This window comes from Patella vulgata, chromosome 9 (assembly GCF_932274485.2).
Source record: "Patella vulgata chromosome 9, xgPatVulg1.2, whole genome shotgun sequence".
NCBI lineage: Eukaryota > Metazoa > Mollusca > Gastropoda > Patellidae > Patella > Patella vulgata.
This window is the reverse complement of record NC_065887.2, coordinates 38,760,395-38,779,597: the sequence shown is the minus strand read 5'-3', so window position 1 is coordinate 38,779,597 and position 19,203 is coordinate 38,760,395. Positions and strand designations below refer to the sequence as shown.

At 36.4% G+C, this 19,203-nt stretch overlaps 1 protein-coding gene across 5 annotated transcripts in view; it reads right to left on the bottom strand.

Annotated features, from left to right (window-relative positions):
• The window catches only part of LOC126807867 (polypeptide N-acetylgalactosaminyltransferase 5), a 210,202-nt gene that overhangs the window by 61,098 nt on the left and 129,901 nt on the right, over nucleotides 1-19,203 (bottom strand). For 2 of the 5 annotated variants that reach the window (XM_050532719.2, XM_050532723.2), the window contains one exon: nucleotides 15,074-15,314. The exons of 2 other annotated variants lie outside the window; for them this stretch is intronic. The gene's annotated coding sequence lies outside the window, so the exon portion shown is untranslated. Of the gene's footprint in view, nucleotides 1-15,073; nucleotides 15,315-15,944; nucleotides 15,961-19,203 lie in introns of those variants that run through there. One more of the 5 variants, XM_056103427.1, reaches the window with a different exon arrangement.

Here is a 19,203-nt window from a genome sequence, read left to right as displayed (position 1 = left end):
ACAACCGGGGAATTGAAACTATGCCAGTTGACTCCATGACAGACGTTTTGATACAGCGCACATGTGCTAACCATTCGGCCATCCAACCCCCTACTTATATTAGTGTTTAACGTCCGATTCCACCAAGGATGGTGTCACAGACAAGTTGTCTTATTTTATTATGCTTAGCGCACACTCAGGGGTCTTTCTAAGATTTAGAGGATGCCCCTATATCCAAGCCACATACGCTCACACTAGGAATAGAAACCATGACCGCAAGCCCAGCTAGAGTTTGAAGCGCGACACTCTATAGACAATTTGGCCATTCCCCCCTCACCCTGTAACTGTAAACAAGATCTCACTTTAAATACTATCAAATAGAAATAGACACCATGTTTTAACTAAGTAAATATAATATACATGCTTTAACTAAGTAAATATAATATACTACTAATTGTATACAATATAAAACTATACAAACAATACTCCTTGCTTCAATACAGATTAATCGTATCTCTGAGTACTATTATAACGTGAATTGAATGGTAACATTTAGGGGGTAGTTTCTACATTAAACAAGTAGATAAAACCTTACCCTAGGTCATCACAATTGATTACATTTCAAGTAGTATATTGAATGAACCTTTATGTCAACATTTCTGAAGGCCTGGCTTGAATTGATGAACGGTCTTCTCGGCTAACCCTGTGATTCAAACTCAAGACATTCTAGTCCAGTGTCCTGACAGCTTGACTACTACGTGCTCCTGCTTCTTTAGAACAGCTACATGAATTGTTGAATTGTTGGTTATTTTACTGCCCTCCCCCCACAATGGAAATGGTACCAGGTGTTCGGGAATGATGTAACTATGACAAAAAGATCTTCTAATACCAATATCATTCCCCAGATTCTCAGACCTTGGGCTAACAGTAAAAATGAAATACATGTTAATGTCCTACTGTTCTGCACTGGGTTAATAAAGATACATGTGGCATCTCTTACTGAGATTTCAAACTGTCAAAAAAATCTTTTAAATACTGATAATGATACCCACAGAACTTTCAGTAACGACCAGAAGCTTTCCCTTGCCAGGTCCACTGTTCTGTATCTCTGACAAGGCCAAACCTGACCGGAAAATATCCTGGAGAACTTTCGCGTCCAACACCTGGATTGATCCAGGGCCTACTGGTTATGATCCAAACCCATACTCACCTAGCCATCCATGGCTATCCATAAGTGCACTAGAAAATTCTCTCTATCATTGCGACCCATTTTTATTAATATCCCATGACAGTTATCACAGAACTTGGGATTGGATAATCTTTTTCTGCATTCTTGACAATCCTTATTTGGAAATGGGTTTATCTTTAAGCCAGAATTACGAAATCTTAGAAAATCCAACCTTAGGGAAAAAATGAAGAGGAAAATAGATTACGGGAGATTACTTCATTGTGGTATCACATACAATGTCATGATGCCACAGATATCATTCAGTGTTTACAATTTATCCTGGGCAAGAAAAAACCCAAACTATATAGCGTATTTCTGACGTTGTAATTCACGTCGTGACTATAAGTTTATTATTTATGTGTTCGTATGCAATGCATTTAAGAGTAGAATTAATACATTTTTCTCTGTTAATAAGGAATCTGTTCAGCTCCAAATAAATTTGCACACTTAACTACATTAATCAAGAAAGCTTGACAGTTGAAAATCTATGACATGGGGATAAACATCCTCTCCACAAAAACTGGGTCATTTCAGAAATAACATATGATTCAGATTTATTTCAAAAATTTGCTTACATGTAGGGGTCTTTAGTAATGGGAGGAAACCGGAGGATCAGGAGAAAATCCATGATTAGGCGACCTTACTCCTTGTCACGTACAACCAGGGAATCAAAACCACACCAGTTGACTCAATGACAGACCTTATGATACAACGTGCATGCTTCAAACCACTAGAAAACCCAACCCCCCAAAAATCTATGAGGAGTGAGCAGACATGCCACTGTCCAGACAAAATTCTCCAACTTGGCATTGCATACATAGCCATAGAAAAACTATCCTTATATTTTTCTGAAAATGACCATTTATTCAATGGAACTGAAGAAGTAAGCATTATTTTGGGCCAGGGGGGGGTTGGATGGCTGAATGGTTAGCGTGCGCGCGCTGTATCATAAAGTCTGTCATTGAGTCGACTGGCGTGGTTTCGAATCCCTGGTTGTACGTGACAAGGAGTAGGGTTGCCTGTCCAACCTCATGGGTTTTCTCTGGGTCCTCCGGTTTCCTCCCACTGCTAAAGACCCCTACACGCAAGCGAATTATTGAAATAAAATTAAACCATATGTCAGTCCCGAAATGACCTAGTTTGTGTTGAGTGGACGTTAAACCCCATTTCTCTCTCTCTCTCTATTTTGGGCCAGCATTTAAAAACAGAGATGTTTTGGATCTTGCAACTATTTTTCAGTTGTGTGTTCAGTGACCATAAAAACAACGCACCTCAAAAAGTCGATTTTCGCTAAAAGGTGAGAGAAAGTGAACACACTATCTTTATACAGTGACCAAATATGGCCTGTGTACCCAAATTTCTACACCAACTTGTAACTTGCTGTCAGGCATTTCTTTAAACAATGAAGCAAACAAAATAATAACCACGAAAACTGATAAATTTCTTCCTTTTTCTCATGTTTCTTGATAGAAAATTTCTTGTAATATATTGTAAGTCAACATCCCATCCACCAGGTGAAACTTCCCTTGATGTCCATAATGTCTTACATGTTGAAGGTCCACATTCCACCCACCAAGGGCAACTCTCCATATAGCCCACAATGTCTTACACGTTGTAAGTCCACATGGGCAATTCCGCATGGATACCACTATGTCTTCTTATTCAGATGGAAGTCATAGAAGGATGTTTAGTGTCAAAACAATATTTTGACCATTTTAATACAAACATATATATGCTTATTTTTATTTGTATAGTTATGCTTGTAATTCAAGGCAGGAAAATTAATTTGCTCACACAGCACCATTTTCACCTATTCTGCTTCATTTCAAAACTGTCCAAGTACCTTCACCTGCACACAGGTGCACCATCCTTGTCAACCCCACATATCCATCCTGGGCTTCCTTTTGAGAATTATCCCACTGCACCTGTGTTCCCCCTCCCTCCCCTCCAAAGAAAAATGGGAAAATCCTTACAAAATGCAATCTGCTTGGCATGTTGAGTTGGATAGCCTACCCACCCACACTTTGATGATATACTCTTGGTGTCATTAACGAACCTGGAAGTATGTGTAATCTAATAACATCTTAATAAAAATACCTGTACTTCCTGTTGTAAATATCAGATATATTATTGCTAATAATATCTAATAAGGATAAATTACACACAAATTTATACCTGATTACAATGCAGTGTTTAATTTAATTAAAGGTAATTCATTATTGTTCACCACACCTGAGCATATGTACATAGAACTTACGTCAGATGTCACCCACCTGTCTCAGGTTTCCTATAGACATGAAATGAAATGCAATGGTGTTTAACATCCTACTTTTCTTCTCTGACAAGGCTAATGAAGACAGAAATACGCCATACCGTGTGCTATGAGGGAAATTATTCCACTATGTTGGGGCTTCCCAGATTACAACAGAATCATTTCTTTACGTATCAAACTTTTATTCTGCCCTTTAGGGGCACTTTAGGGGCTTTAAACAGTATCATTTGTCTGTATCTAACTTTTATTCTGCCCTGTTGTGGCTTTAAACTTTCATTTCTATTCCCATTTATAGGTCTAAAATGAAATTTAACTAAATAACATCTCCTGCCCACAATGTTTACATTGAAATAGATTTTTTAAAATCATTTTTATTCTAAAAGTCTTTTGGCTTTTCAAATGACATGAACATTTTCTATTAGCATGAAACTTTTGAAAATTTGAATCATTTTAAACTTGAATTTACATCGTACAAAGACCTAAATATTTTCTTTGTTGTGGGATTAATTATTTGTTTCATTTCCTGACAAAACAGATAAAATTGTGTTTATAAGGCCAAGGTAAATTAATTTTCAAGGTCTTGATATTAGTCATTTGAGTCCTGTGAATGATTTTGTTAAAGTTTTAAAACTTAAAATCTTGAAACTGAAAGTTTTTGAGAAGAACAAACAACTATATTTTGTTTTTAAATTAGATTTTTCACCGAAGAAATGTTAATAAGTATTCCAGAAGAACAAAAGATAAATTTGGTACTGCCTAATTATAAGATGTAGGAATAAAAATAATTTTCGAATCTCAAAATCTCAAAATACAATATTATTATCATACCCCAAAACATGAGAAATTTACCTCGTATAAATATTAGTCTATAAACCAGTGAGAAATGACACAATTTATCACACAAGAGAGCGAGAGAGCAAGAGAGAAATGGGGTGTAACATCCACTCGACATAAACTAGGTCATTTCGGGACTAAAATATGGTTCAATTTTATTTCAATAATTTGTTTATGCGTAGGGGTCTTTAGCAGTGGGAGGAAACCGGAGGACCCGGAGAAAATCCACGAGTTTGGACAGGCGACCCTACTCACCTACAACCGGGTAATCGAAAAACACCAGTTGACTCAATAACAGACCTTATGATACAGCGTGCACATGCTAATTAGTCGGCCATCACAAAAGGGAAGATTCATTAATACTGAGCTTCCATATTTGCCAGTCATAATGTACCTCAAATTAGCAGGACAAATAAAAACTATAAATTTAGTATATTTTAAGGTTAAATTCTTTAAAATTTTAAAATTCTTTAAAACTTTCAAACTCTTTGAAATTTTTAAATCCTTTGAAATTTTTAAATTCTTAGAAATTTTTAAATCCTTTGGAATTTTTAAAAAAAATTCTTTAAAATTTTGAAATGCTTAGAAATCTATATTGACTGATAGATAAGTTTTTCAGTCAGTCAGTTTTATTGTTAATCAGTCAAGTCTGAAAAACAATTGAAATAAGAGCCCTGCTTTATGATAAAAACGAGAGAACAAATCTGAGGGTTTCAAGTAATTACCAAATCCTTCCAAATGAAATGAAATTGGGATTAATGTCCTACTATTCTGCACTGACTGGGATAATGAAGAAGGGCATACACCATAATATAGTTTATTATGATGGAAATTTTGACAGGGCAGTGGCGCTACAGCCTACTTTATATCGAATTCCAGCTGCCAAGGGTTTTTTTTACCTACGCGCCAGTTTGTACACAGGACCTCGGTTTTTCATCCAATTCTGAACGACTATACATTATCTTCTTCCAGGCACTCCGTCCTGCACCACTGACAAGGGGGAATAACGCCGGATTATCATGATGAAATTTCTTTCTATTTTGCTTTCCTCGCCCAATTAAAGAAGCAGTCACGTTTTTAAACTTCAAAAATTGAATTTCAGGTTATGCAGTTATACAGAATCCATTAATGCCCTTTGAACCAATGACTGACTGTATCAACCGAGGACCAATTATCACATTTTCTACGGATAATTTCAGTAGTCTACAGGCCAAGTAAACATTACTAGCTGAAGAGATTAAGGGCGATTATCTGGATTAAGTTAACCACTGTTTAGGGAGAAGTATCAGTGCGATTTAAATCTGATGTCAAAAACGTTATCTCAGTTCAATCATCAGTTGATAATTTTATTTGCCGTCGACAATGAAAGACAAACATTCAAATTTTGGTAGATTTTTGTGAAATGAGAAATTGTTTAGTTTTTGTGCAACTTTTTAAGTACAACAGTATAGCGGAGCGGCCATGTAAAATAAGATTTAAGCCAGCAATACATAACTGGAATTATATCATATAATATGAGAGAGAAGAGGGGAAACACAAACTATATCATTTCAGGACTAACATATGGTACATCTTTATTTAAACATTAACTTGTGCGTAAGGGTCTTTGGGAGGAAACCTGAAAACCCGGGGAAAACTGTCAGTCACCATATCAAATTCAATGGCTGTTAGGCTAGATTCCCACTGTCATGCGATGCGTTACAATAGGATTGTCCCTTTTGAGTCCACAATCTGGTACGTGCAGATACGTTCAGATACCTTTCGATAGGATCACCACGATTACTCTACGATAGTGAGAACCTTGCATTATACTATCATAAGTCCAATATACTTCCTCCTGATGCCATATGCATGCCACGTCGGAAACCATGGGTATCATTCCTGACAGGAACAGTCCATTAGCAGTTGAAGACAGTACATAGAACACCCTATGCCACTTTTCATATGATGAAAAGTTTATTTTTTTACAGTAAAAACAAAACCATTTAGCAAAAATATTACTTTGGATCGAGGAAAGTTACAAATAATAACTCAAAACAGGAACCCAACTTGAAATCCCAGACAACCCAGGGAATATATTCCAGTAAGGTTTCATTTTCATCGTAGATGTACGAGAGTCAAGAGGCCTTTTCACAGATATAATCATTGTGTAATCAATGGGAAGTATGGAGAGCAGGCAGCAAAATTACTGGCTATTTCACCCGGACATTTGTTATACACATATTATATTCATCATATACCTCCCCCCAGGGTCAACTTTGTAGACAGCAGCAACATCCAAAAAAAATGTTCATGTCCAAAATTGATGTCAAATGTCAAATATCAAATCTCTCAAAACCTAAATCATCTGGTATAATTATACAGAATAGATGGATGTGGATATAAAACCAATCTCATAATTTTTGGCTCCCAGCAAATTATTTGGTCTACAAATGCTGTGACTAACCAAATGACGACTAGAAGCCTAGTAGAAACGCGAGTAATTGTTATTCCATATAGTTATCTTTATTCAATTTATGCTCGTTAATTACTAAATACCATTTAAGCAATATAAAACAAATAGCTTTATGTATGTCATTCACAAAGTTAATTAACTACAACTTTTCCATCGGGTTACTCTCACGGATTGAGCCCAACGATTATTTGATTCTCAGAAGCATAAGGTGATTCACAAAGTTTATTAACTGCAACTTTTCCATTTGGGTACTGTCACCGATTCAGCCTATTTGATCCGATCCTCAGAAGCATGAGAGAGAGAGAGAGAGAGAGAGATAGAGAGAGAGGCTTTAACATCCACTTAACACAAATTAGGTCATTTTGGGACAAACACATGGTTGAATTTTATTTCAATAATTTGCATGCATGTTAGGTGCTTTAGCAATAGGAGGAAACCTGAGAACCTGGAGAAAACCCACAGACGGCCCTACTCCTTGTCACATACAGGAAATTGAAACCATGCTACTTGACTCAATGACAGACCTTATGATACAGCGTACGTGCTAACCATTCGTCCATCCTCCCCCTCCCCCAGAAGCATAAGGTTCTTTGGGTGCATGATAGTTTTAATAAACACATCTCTTTAATGCAGTTTAATTATATTTACTGTCAATCCATGCTTCAATAAATGACATCTTGTGTTTGTATATTTGTTTCATCATTGCTTGATAATGACTAGAGAAGCCTAGTCGAAACGTCGCTCAGTAATAAGCAGTAATTGTATTCCATAGAATTGTGACCTGTATATTCCAGTTCAATTACTAAATGCGATTGAAACAAATTTGTTTCAGGGTTGTGTTCTCCAGGACAGAGAGAACAAATTATGATATGCAGACATAGGTTAATTATTATATTGTTGTATAAGAATAAACCACATTTTGGTAAATATGGCTGTCCTGAATTGACACTTTAGTTCACATAATCAGATAATTTTTTTAGTTGTTGAAATTTTAAATTGTTTTTGGGAGTTTTAAAATGGGCAACTGAAACTTAATATGAAGTCATAAACAAAAATAAATACATATTTGCATAAATGATTTTAGATTTTAGTGTTTTGTTCTTAACGGAATAGAAGGAATAACATCAAATTTGACTACTAGTACTTTCTCCTCTATTCAGCTGAAACTATATAAATCTGTGATTTTGTACTTCACTACTTTAATGGACAATTACCTCCCATTGCTAAAGACCCCTGTATGCGCAAGGCAACTTTTGAACCATATGTTAGTCCTGAAATAGCCAAGTTAAATGCTCTCTCCCAAACTGATCTGTTTAGTTTCTCTCCAGTCTACATTTGCCAGGTTGATAGGAAAAGTAGTATGGAACTCTCTCTCTCTCTCTCTCTCTCTCTCTCTTCCTGCTGGTCTTCATTTGCCAGGTTGATATGTAAAAGTAAGATGGAACTCTCTCTCTCTCTCTCTCTCTCTCTCCCTTGACTGACTGACTGAACCCATGTTCAAGCAAACATTTTTAGAACACATTTGGATGTGAAGAATTTTTTTTTTCTAATGCAAAGATATCGTAAATTGCTGTCAGAAAAAACGCCATAATTCTACAGGGAGTTGACAATACAATTCTATACAAAAGAAATTTATGCATGTTATAGCTCTTTTACATGAAAAGAAAGAAATAATATTGATCTATAATATATGGTATTATAACCACATAAATATATATACACACACCTGATCCAACAATTCATCATTCAATCTTAAAGTTCAGGCCAGCTCAATTTTTGTCAAGGTTGCTGAGATAAAAATAAGGTTAGGGCATGTGGTTTTTGGTGAGATTGTAGGTTAGGTTTAAGAATTTGGGGGAGAGGTTAAGTCTCCACATAAGCACTGACCCTGTTTACATCTCGTGACCTATGACGAAAAATTGAACTGGCCTTATCATTTATCACTAACCTTGGGAAACCTTCTCTCATGCTTACAATATATGGACTTTCATATGTTTTAAGCTCTTAACCTAAAAATGTCATGAACAATTGCAACAACTGACCAGCGGCTGCCAGGCAGGATACGCCCACATTTGCGAGAGATGGATTGAGAACAAGCTAAAAAAAAAGATTTTTCATACAATGAGGGGCCATAATTCAGGAAGTTACGGTCCGATATGCGCGAATATCGAAAGGAACCACGATCTTTGGGTTATAAACTTACATTTCATGTTTCATCAAAATAGGATTAAAATTGTGACCTCTTTAGGGTCCACAACCTTGATATACCATATTTTTACGCTATTTGAGAACGAAGGGCGGCCATTTTGTCTGTCAGTTTTGGGCCGATTTTCACGAAATTCGAATTCAGCCGTCCTTCGGGTGTAACGGTGATATAATAATACTATTTTTCAAATCGGATAAAAATTATGACCTCTATAGGGTCGACAAGCTAAAAACGTGATTTTTCGTACAATCAGGGGCCATAATTCAGGAATTTGGGGTCCGATCTGCGCGAATATCGAACGGAACCACGATCTTTGGGTTATAAACTTACATTTCAAGTTTCAACAGAATCGGATAAAAATTATGACCTCTATAGGGTCCACAACCTTGATATACCATATTTTTACGTTATTTGAGACCGAACGGCGGCCATTTTTTTCTGTCGGTTTTGGGCTGATTTTCACGAAATTCGAACTCAGCCGTCCTTAGGGTTGAACAGTGATATAATAATACGTTTTTTTAAATCGGATAAAAATTATGACCTCTATAGGGTCCACAAGCTAAAAACGCGATTTCTCGTACAATCAGGGGCCATAATTCAGGAAGTTACATTCCGATATGTGCGAATATCGTAAGGCACCGAGATCTTTGGGTTATAATCATACATTTCAAGTTTAAACTAAATCGGATAAAAATTGTGACCTCTACAGTGTTCACAAGCTAAAAACATGATTTTTTCGTACAATCAGGGGCCATAATCCATGCAGTTACAGTCCGATACATGCCAATATCGAAAGGAACCGAGATCTTAGGGTGATAAACCTATATTTCAAGTTTCATTGAAATCGGATAAAAATTGTGATCTGTAGACTGTTCACAGATGTCCGGACAGACGGACAGAGGCGACGACAATATACGTCCACATGAAAATGTGGGCATATAAAAATTATCATACATATCAATATGTATTCATAGTATACTACAGCTCCACGAGTATTCAGTATACTACAGTTTTAGGACGTTAAACTCCATTTCATTTCATTTCACTACAGTTTTAAGCTTATTCGGTATACAATAGCTTACCCAGTATACTACAGTTTGAAGCTTATACCACAGCTTATCCAGTATACTACAGCTTATTCTGGATATTACAGTTTGAAGCTTATTCAGTATACCACAGCTTATCCAGTATACTACAGCTTATTCCGGATACTACAGTTTGAAGCTTATACCACGGCTTATCAAGTATGCTACAGCTTATTAAGTATACTACAGTTTGAAGCTTATTCAGTATACTACAGCTTACCCAGTATACTACAGCTTATTCAGTATACTACGGTTTGAAGCCTATGGATGGATATTACTATATCTATTCAATATCTTACCAGCGATTGACTGAATGCATAAGAACATCTATCTTTAACCATATTCCGTGTAAAATCAATCCTTCTTTATAATATATATAATAAAAATATCAACGAGTCGATGGCAGATTGAACAAAAAATCTATTTTCCACATTTCTTCACGAATTAATAGCAAGATGTCTGGCATTAGGATAAAGAAAATTAGAAGACATTTCAAACGCTGGATATATAACCATACATCAATTTCTGTCAATCATAAAAATGGCTTCAAAGTGACATAACTCAAAATTAGTTGTCGAGACAAATATCTTTATAATTTTGATCCGTCGTTTTACAGACAGGAATATTTGAAAACATGAAGACGTGAAATTAAACAGCGTCATGGAAACTCGATCAGGATGAGTACTTTTATTAGGTTGGTGAACATTACCCCAGCACTATCATTTATTCAGTAGTTTGGGCTTCTGAAATCCAAGTTAAAACTATCGCTGGATTAAGGCACAAAGAATGTGGAAAATGGTGCTTAAGGTCCACGCAATACAAACAATATTACCTTTATTTGAATAATTCTCGTTAGCAGTGAGTGAAACCCACAGGAACTTATTTCTTGTCAGATACAAAACCCCAATCACATAGATCCATGACAGACCTTCTGATCAAAAGAGTCCCCCTCCTAACACAATCAGTTATCAACCGGAGAACCAGGGGACAACCCATGAAATTAGACAGTCAATTCTACTATACCTTGTCATGTACAAGCATAGGAATAAAACCACAAATGCATGAATCAATGAAAGTAATGGCAAAATGAAAAAAATCCACATCGCCCAATTAACATGTCTTTTTCACGTAATGATCATTAGCCAATTTACATTTTTCTGAAAGGACACCAAAAAGGAAACTTCAATGGGTATCTAAGAGAATGAGATATTCAACCATTTATATGTTTTGTAATAAAAACTAAACAACAAAGTACTAAAGAATCTACGGAAATAAATGAGACAAGCTTTACGACTATTTATATATTTATTTACAAACCCCCACGAACAAAACCCCAGACAAGAAAGAGAAGACGAAAGAAGAAGTAATAGTCCCTAATTACTTTAATCAAAGATATTAACATCTTTCACTTGGCAGGAATCCTTCAAAATCATCATGAAAAAAATGACAAGAGGAAATGACAATGGTTTCTAACAAAGTAACAATGGATGACAATGGTTTCCAGGAGATGATCATCTTTAGTGTGTTTCTCTTTACTTTCTATAGACAAAACAAACAAACAAACAATTTTTTCCCCGCTAAACAAAGCCTGCGTCAGATAGTCTCATGGGATATGGTGTATCAGAGATAATAGTTTTTTTCACAACTTCCTACGTGATTTGCTAAGTTTAAATAAAAACTTTCTTCATCTGTTTGTTTGGACCATTCACAAGATTTCGAATCAAGATTTTTTTTTTTCGATTCTGTCATCAAATTTTCCAAATCAAATGCAATGTGATTTGAGATTTGGGGAGAATGAAACATTGAGAAAAATGTAGCATGTTACAATTAGTATTTTAACCTTTTTTGGGAGACTAGTCAGTATATCTATTTATTTTTTCAACGTCAGCATGGTTGGTATTCGTGCTGCAGAAGACAAGTTGAGATATATTATAGTTCAGTGCTAGTAAAACATATTTCAGTTATTGAAGAAATAAAGATTGTTGAAAATAAATGTATTGTACTGTATTTTATAGTCTGAATGTCTTTGCACAGGTGTGGGTCGTGTGGGTCGGGTGGGTGGGGTAACATTTGTCTTGTTCTATTGTTCCAGCACATAAAAATGATCTTGACAGCCCTGTTCTCTGGTTACTTCACTGCCACTTAATTAGTAAAAGGACACAATTCATGTGTTATATTGAAATAAAATATACTGTTCTGCTGTGACCGGGTCTATGAAGACGGCATACGCCATACAGTGTGCTATGAGTGAAATTTTGCCCAAACAGCGGCGCTATGACTTAGTCTTATATCCAACAGCTAAGGGATTTTTTACTGCATGCCAATGTATACACAGGACCTAATTGTTTTTTTGTCCCATCCGAATGACTAGACAGCTGTCTTTGTCAGGCCCTCCTGAACTTTCTCGGCCAATGCTGGGATCGAAGACGCGACCTCCAGACTATAGAGTCAGTGTCTTACCTACCATGTCACCCAACACACTGTTCGTAGAAATACACTTACAATAATTTCAAACCATAGATTTGTGTCCTATGTATTGCATGTTTTGGATAAAAGGCACATAACAAAAAGATTTCTAATGGAAAAATTGTCCTAGTATACATTCATCTTCAAGGGAAATATATTAAACGAACAGTCCCCAAACAATAAACTATCCTTTTAATGGGAAATAGACAAATAGAATAAACAGTTGGTTACAGTCCCGAAACAATAAAATATCCATTTCAAGGGAAAAAGACAAATCAAATATAAACAGTCCCCAAATAATAAACCATCCCTATTCAAGGGAAATAAACAGATAAAATGAACAGTCCCAAAACAATAAACTATCCCTTTCAAGGGAAATAGACAGATAAAATGAACAGTCCCCAAACAATAAAGTATCCCTTTCAAGGGAAATAGACAGATAAAATGAACAGTCCCCAAACAATAAAGTATCCCTCTAAATCGCAGGTAATCAGATAATCAAGCACATAAAGTAGTCATCAGTTGAGCATGTCATGTTATAATCATTGTTTAAACATGGATTACCAGTACATGCTCTCACAGTTCTACATTATCTCACACATACACTTCATCTTAAACATCACTGATATTTGCCAAAAAAAGCTGCATGTGTAGGCCCTATTCAAGGTTGAGGATTGACCTCCCAGGACCAGAATTATTCAACCAATGATATTTACACACAGTAATTAATATATACTATTCAAAAAAAGTAGGGGATATTTGATTTTTAAGTGTTATTAAAGTCACCTAATGAAACTGACGAAGAAACAAATGACAAAATGAAATGAAGTTCACATTCATCGATTTATTCCAAATGATCGTTAGACTAAGTAAGGCACAGACTGACCATTATAAGGGTAAAATGATACCCGGGGTCAAACAGCAAAGTTACCACAGCATCACAACCAAGTCAGTAACGGGTAAATCCTCCTCTGTTTGCCAAACAAGCATTGATCCGACGTGGCATACTCCTAATGAGACGTCTAAGGTCATTTTGGTCCAGATTGTCCCATTCCTGTTGCAACGCAGCAGCAAGTTCTTGGACATTGGCAGGACGTTGTTGACGTTGACGTAACCTCTGTCCAAGCATGTCCCAGACATGCTCGATGGGGGAGAGGTCGGGACTCAGTGCTGGCCAAGGTAATGTGGTGATGTTCTGTTGTTGGAGGTAACCTGTAACGATCCTGGCCCTGTGACATTTGGTCACTAAAACAATTAAACTGATGTTTCCACCCTGGAATTCAATGCCACAATGACTGTAACATTCAAAGTCAGAGTCGTGCACATCTTGGGTTGGACCCCCATGATGATCCCAAGCATCACCTGCATTCCATGCGGTAGCTATTGGTGCGTTTGGGCGTCACATGTAACTGGAAATGTTTCTTCTGTTAGGTTCTATAGTGACTTTTTTCGTAGTCATTTGCATATTTTAGTATTATGCCCCCAAAATCAAATATCCCCTACTTTTTTTGAATAGTATAATTAAAGGATATGTCCGTCTCTAATCGTGTTTATTCGGTGAGTTTTCACGTTTATTGATTACGAAGGCCATATGAACTAACTCTTTATTTTCTGGATAAAGACAATACACGCATTGTTGATATCTGAACAAAACTAAAACTTATTCTACACATAAATGGCCCTGATAAATGGGCCTCAATAGAACATATTGTACATAGAGCAGATCTGCATCAATACTATCAGTGTCAGCACTGTTCTTGATAAAGAATTCCATATCAGATTCATATTTGGTTCAATAAAATTTAAGATATAAGGTACTCATTTATCTTTCTTTACATTATAAAACAATCAAACAGCGAGAGAGAGAGAGAGAAATGGGGTTTAACATCTACTCAACACAAACTAGCTCATTTCGGGAGTAACACCTAGTTCAATTTTATTTCATTAATTCGCTTACGCGCAGAGGGGTCTTTAGCTGTGGGAGGAAACCAGAGGACCCGAGGAATCCCACAAGGTTGGACAGGCGACCCTACTCCTTGTCACGTACAAGAGGGGATTGACTCAAATCAGACCATATGATCAAATGCACATGCGTTAATCATTCGGCCACCCGATCCCCTACAATCAAGCAAGAAAACCGGAATAAACTGAAAATCAAAAACGACAAAAAACACAAAAGATTCCTAGCCTCCTTCCTTTGCATTTAAAGTGATATAAACATCTAACTACTGATTTAATACAATACCACTGATATAATCAGTAAACAGCTAACCACTGATTTAATACAATAAGCTCATCACCGATATAATCAGTAAACAGCTAACCACATATATATAATACAATATAAACAGCTAGCCACTGATATAAACAGCTAACCACTGATATAATATAATAAGTTCACCACCGATATAATCAGTAAACAGCCAACAACTGATATAATATAATATAAACAGCTAACCACTTAGCTATATACCTATATAATATAATATAAACAGATCAACTGAATGAAATGTTCCGACTATATAAAACATCAATAAATGTTACCTACCTGTAATGGCTGTATTGATGTTTGTATTATTAGTGAAAAGCTGAGAAATGAAAATCGTTTAAGTACTTTATATGATCGACCAATACAAACTGTTGTTTGCTTTAAACAGTGGATCAACTTGCTTTCTTTATACCTGTAGTAGTACACCCTCAAATCAATTCTGTTTTCTATAGTGGGGTTTATATACACTAGGCCTGGGCTTTCATTTCAAAATTAGCTGCAATATATAGCCCAGTTGGAGCTGAAATGCAATAAAAATCTATTTCATTCATTCCACATCAATAACTGCTGGTCCTTATTGATAATACATGGAAACTTTGCCAATCAAATTCATATTTCATGTTTTTATTTATTTGGCAAGGCATTGTGTATTCATATGACTATATATCACGTTGTCAGTATGGTCCACACAAAACATCGAGGAACATCGCACACCGAGAATGACATCAGGGGTGGCTCTCTAGTGAGGCCGAGCAACGGTTTTTGTTTTGTTTTTAACTTGTGACAGCTTATTTCGACGCAAAAAATCTAAGACTAAAAATTACATAAATGTAATGAGGAAGAAACTGAAACAACATGAGATCTTGAAGATGGGACCTGGATCTCTGGGAACTATGGTTCTATATAGTCGTAGTTAATTTAAATACAGGTATAATATTATATGATATTAACTATATCTATTACACCTCTTTATTAATGCCAATACTCTTCCCTATCTAAACCTTACCTGTATCTACAGGTATATAAGATATATTTCTCGTTAGTAAATTATTCAGACTTTTATTTGTCTTCATACAATATTGCCATTATAATTATCAATTAGATCTTATAAAATCAATGTTGTCTAATCGTTAACAGCATTCGTCATAACCTGTCTTCATCCTAGTTCATTCAGGTTTAGTTTTACTTTCACAACACATGTCACCGAATCTAATACCAGGCTAATCTCACAGTACACTGCTGGATACCATAATAAGCTTGTGAAAAGAGAGAGAGAGAGTGTACAAGTGTATGTCACTAAAATGAAAATATACTATTCAAAAAAAGTAGGGGATATTTGATTTTGGGGGCATAATACTAAAATATGCAAATGACTACGAAAAAAGTCACTATAGAACCTAACAGAAGAAACATTTCCAGTTACATGTGACGCCCAAACGCACCAATAGCTACCGCATGGAATGCAGGTGATGCTTGGGATCATCATGGGGGTCCAACCCAAGATTTGCACGACTCTGACTTTGAATGTTACAGTCATTGTGGCATTGAATTCCAGGGTGGAAACATCAGTTTAATTGTTTTAGTGACCAGAAAACAAATTTTGATATGCGTAGGCTTACCCAAAATGAAAGGTTACGTGCCCTTGGCATGCTACAGATCGGCACAACACAGGCGGTTGTGGCGCGGACGATGAATGTTTCTCAGTCTGTCATAAGCAGGCTATGGTCCAGATACCGTGATACACAATCTGTACAGGACAGACCACGCTCAGGTCGACCAAGGGAGACAACTCAAGCACAGGATCGATTTATCCGTACCTTGGCCTTGAGAAATCGTGTCATCACAGCAAATCAGATCAGCGCTCGTCTTCAAACAGACACTGGTGTGAGAGTGAGTGGCCAGACGATTCGGAATCGACTGCATAGGGGTCACTTTCACGCCCGACGTCCTCGCGTGATCCCTTGTTTGAGAGATCATCACATTCAGGCAAGACGTCGTTGGTGTAGGGATCGTCAACACTGGGATAATCGACGCTGGAGCAATGTGATGTTTTCAGATGAGTCAAGGTTCACTGTTGATTTTTTGGACAGACGTAGGAGGGTGTGGCGTCGTCGAAACGAGCGCTTCCAAGACGTTAACGTCATCAGACATGATCGATTTGGGGGTGGTTCTGTTATGGTGTGGGGAGGCATCACTGTTGCTGGAAGAACGGCTTTACATGTTGTTGCAGGGCGTGTTACAGGCCAGTACTACCGGGACAACATCTTGGCAGTCCATGTTGTGCCGTTCGCACGACGTCATGGCCGCCGTTTCATCTTACAGGATGACAACGCAAGATGTCACAGGGCCAGGATCGTTACAGGTTACCTCCAACAACAGAACATCACCACATTACCTTGGCCAGCACTGAGTCCCGTCCTCTCCCCCATCGAGCATGTCTGGGACATGCTTGGACAGAGGTTACGTCAACGTCAACAATGTCCTGCCAATGTCCAAGAACTTGCTGCTGCGTTGCAACAGGAATGGGACAATCTGGACCAAAATGACCTTAGACGTCTCATTAGGAGTATGCCACGTCGGATCAATGCTTGTTTGGCAAACAGAGGAGGATTTACCCGTTACTGACTTGGTTGTGATGCTGTTTGACCCCGGGTATCATTTTACCCTTATAATGGTCAGTCTGTGCCTTACTTAGTCTAACGATCATTTGGAATAAATCGATGAATGTGAACTTCATTTCATTTTGTCATTTGTTTCTTCGTCAGTTTCATTAGGTGACTTTAATAACACTTAAAAATCAAATATCCCCTACTTTTTTTGAATAGTATATGAAAGGACTTTTGGCATTGATCAGAAAGCGAGATAATTGACTTATGAAAAGTCCATGTACATATATTAATTTCTTAATATTTTAACCCCAACACCCTCCTTTCCACCCTCTGGCCCTTATTGATTTTACTATATTTTAAGGGTGTGGGGGGAGGTATTAAGTCTTTAACTGACTGCAAGTATGCTAAATTATAGAGCCAGCTGTTGTTCTCGTTCTCGTGGTTTTTTTTTTATATTTATCGCCATTGATATAAACTTTATTGAGCGAGTTTTATGAATATCATTTAAATGCATAACCAAGTCAACAGAATCCAACTTTGTAGATATTGGAAATTACTTTATCCTCTCCATTAATCAGTTGGGGAAAAACACATGTGGTTATAATTAAGTAGGTTTTATTTAAAATGTTATTGCCATTAATATAAACTTTTTCTCGTTAGTTTTATGAATATCATATAACTTATATGGCTTATGTTATTGATTAACAATAATTTGTTATTTCATTTAAAGATGCCTTAAACATACATTATGCAAGAGTTAAATCTGCCTATTTCAGGTCTTTCTTTAGGCCTGAAATGTTATCTAAATTATTAATTAGACATTAATTAAGTTATTCAGACCATAATCAACTCTTGATGTCATCGCTAGCCTGTGATATTTATTGGATTAGGAGCCGATCTGCTGCTCTATGTTCATTCATGAATAAATCAAGAAATGGATAACCGAGACTATGTTTTTTATCGTATCACTACAGGCCCAGGACTGTACAGCACAGTGGACACTTATGGCTATCATCCGGGTCCATTTACTTAATTTGATATGTTCGTTTGTTTGTGATTTCTGCGTATTGTATCTTGTCCATAGATTGGTGCAGAAGTGAGAACAAGACAGAAAAAACTTGAGGTTAAGCAGGCGATGTAAGACTCCTGGTCATGTACAAGATCTGGGATCAAAACCAGATAACGGGTAATACATTCCCGATCTACAGAGCATACTCAGTCATCCTACAGTGAATATACTGCAATATTCCATATCTCAACCCCCCAAAAAACTTCTGGTTGCTGCTAAACAGTAGGACATCATATAACCCCATTTTATTTCATTTTTTTCGAAACCAACCTAATTATGATGGATTGAAGTAGTGCTTCGATTGTTACAGAGGTGAGCCTTGTTTATCACCAGCCATTAGACTGGTGTTAAAAACAAACTGTATCTTGTGTAGATGAATGTGAAAATTCCCACCAGATATAGACTTGACATTAACACCATTCTTTCATGTACCCAATCAATCATAAAAGTTGGGAAAAAAATCTTTTTTTTTTTTTTAATAATATTCATATTTGGTAATGAAATAATATAAAAGACCAAAGCTATTTAATTTTTACTTCTTCAGGTTCTTGAGAAATTATTAGACACTTGAATGTCATGAATGATGATTTAATTGTTTAAAATTTAAAAACTTCAAATTTGGAACAAAAACCATTTGAGACGATTGACCCAGTACTTTAACTCTTTGACCTCATAACATCATAAAAACCCATGTCATAGTGGTCAATTATTTTAAAATATAGATATGTATT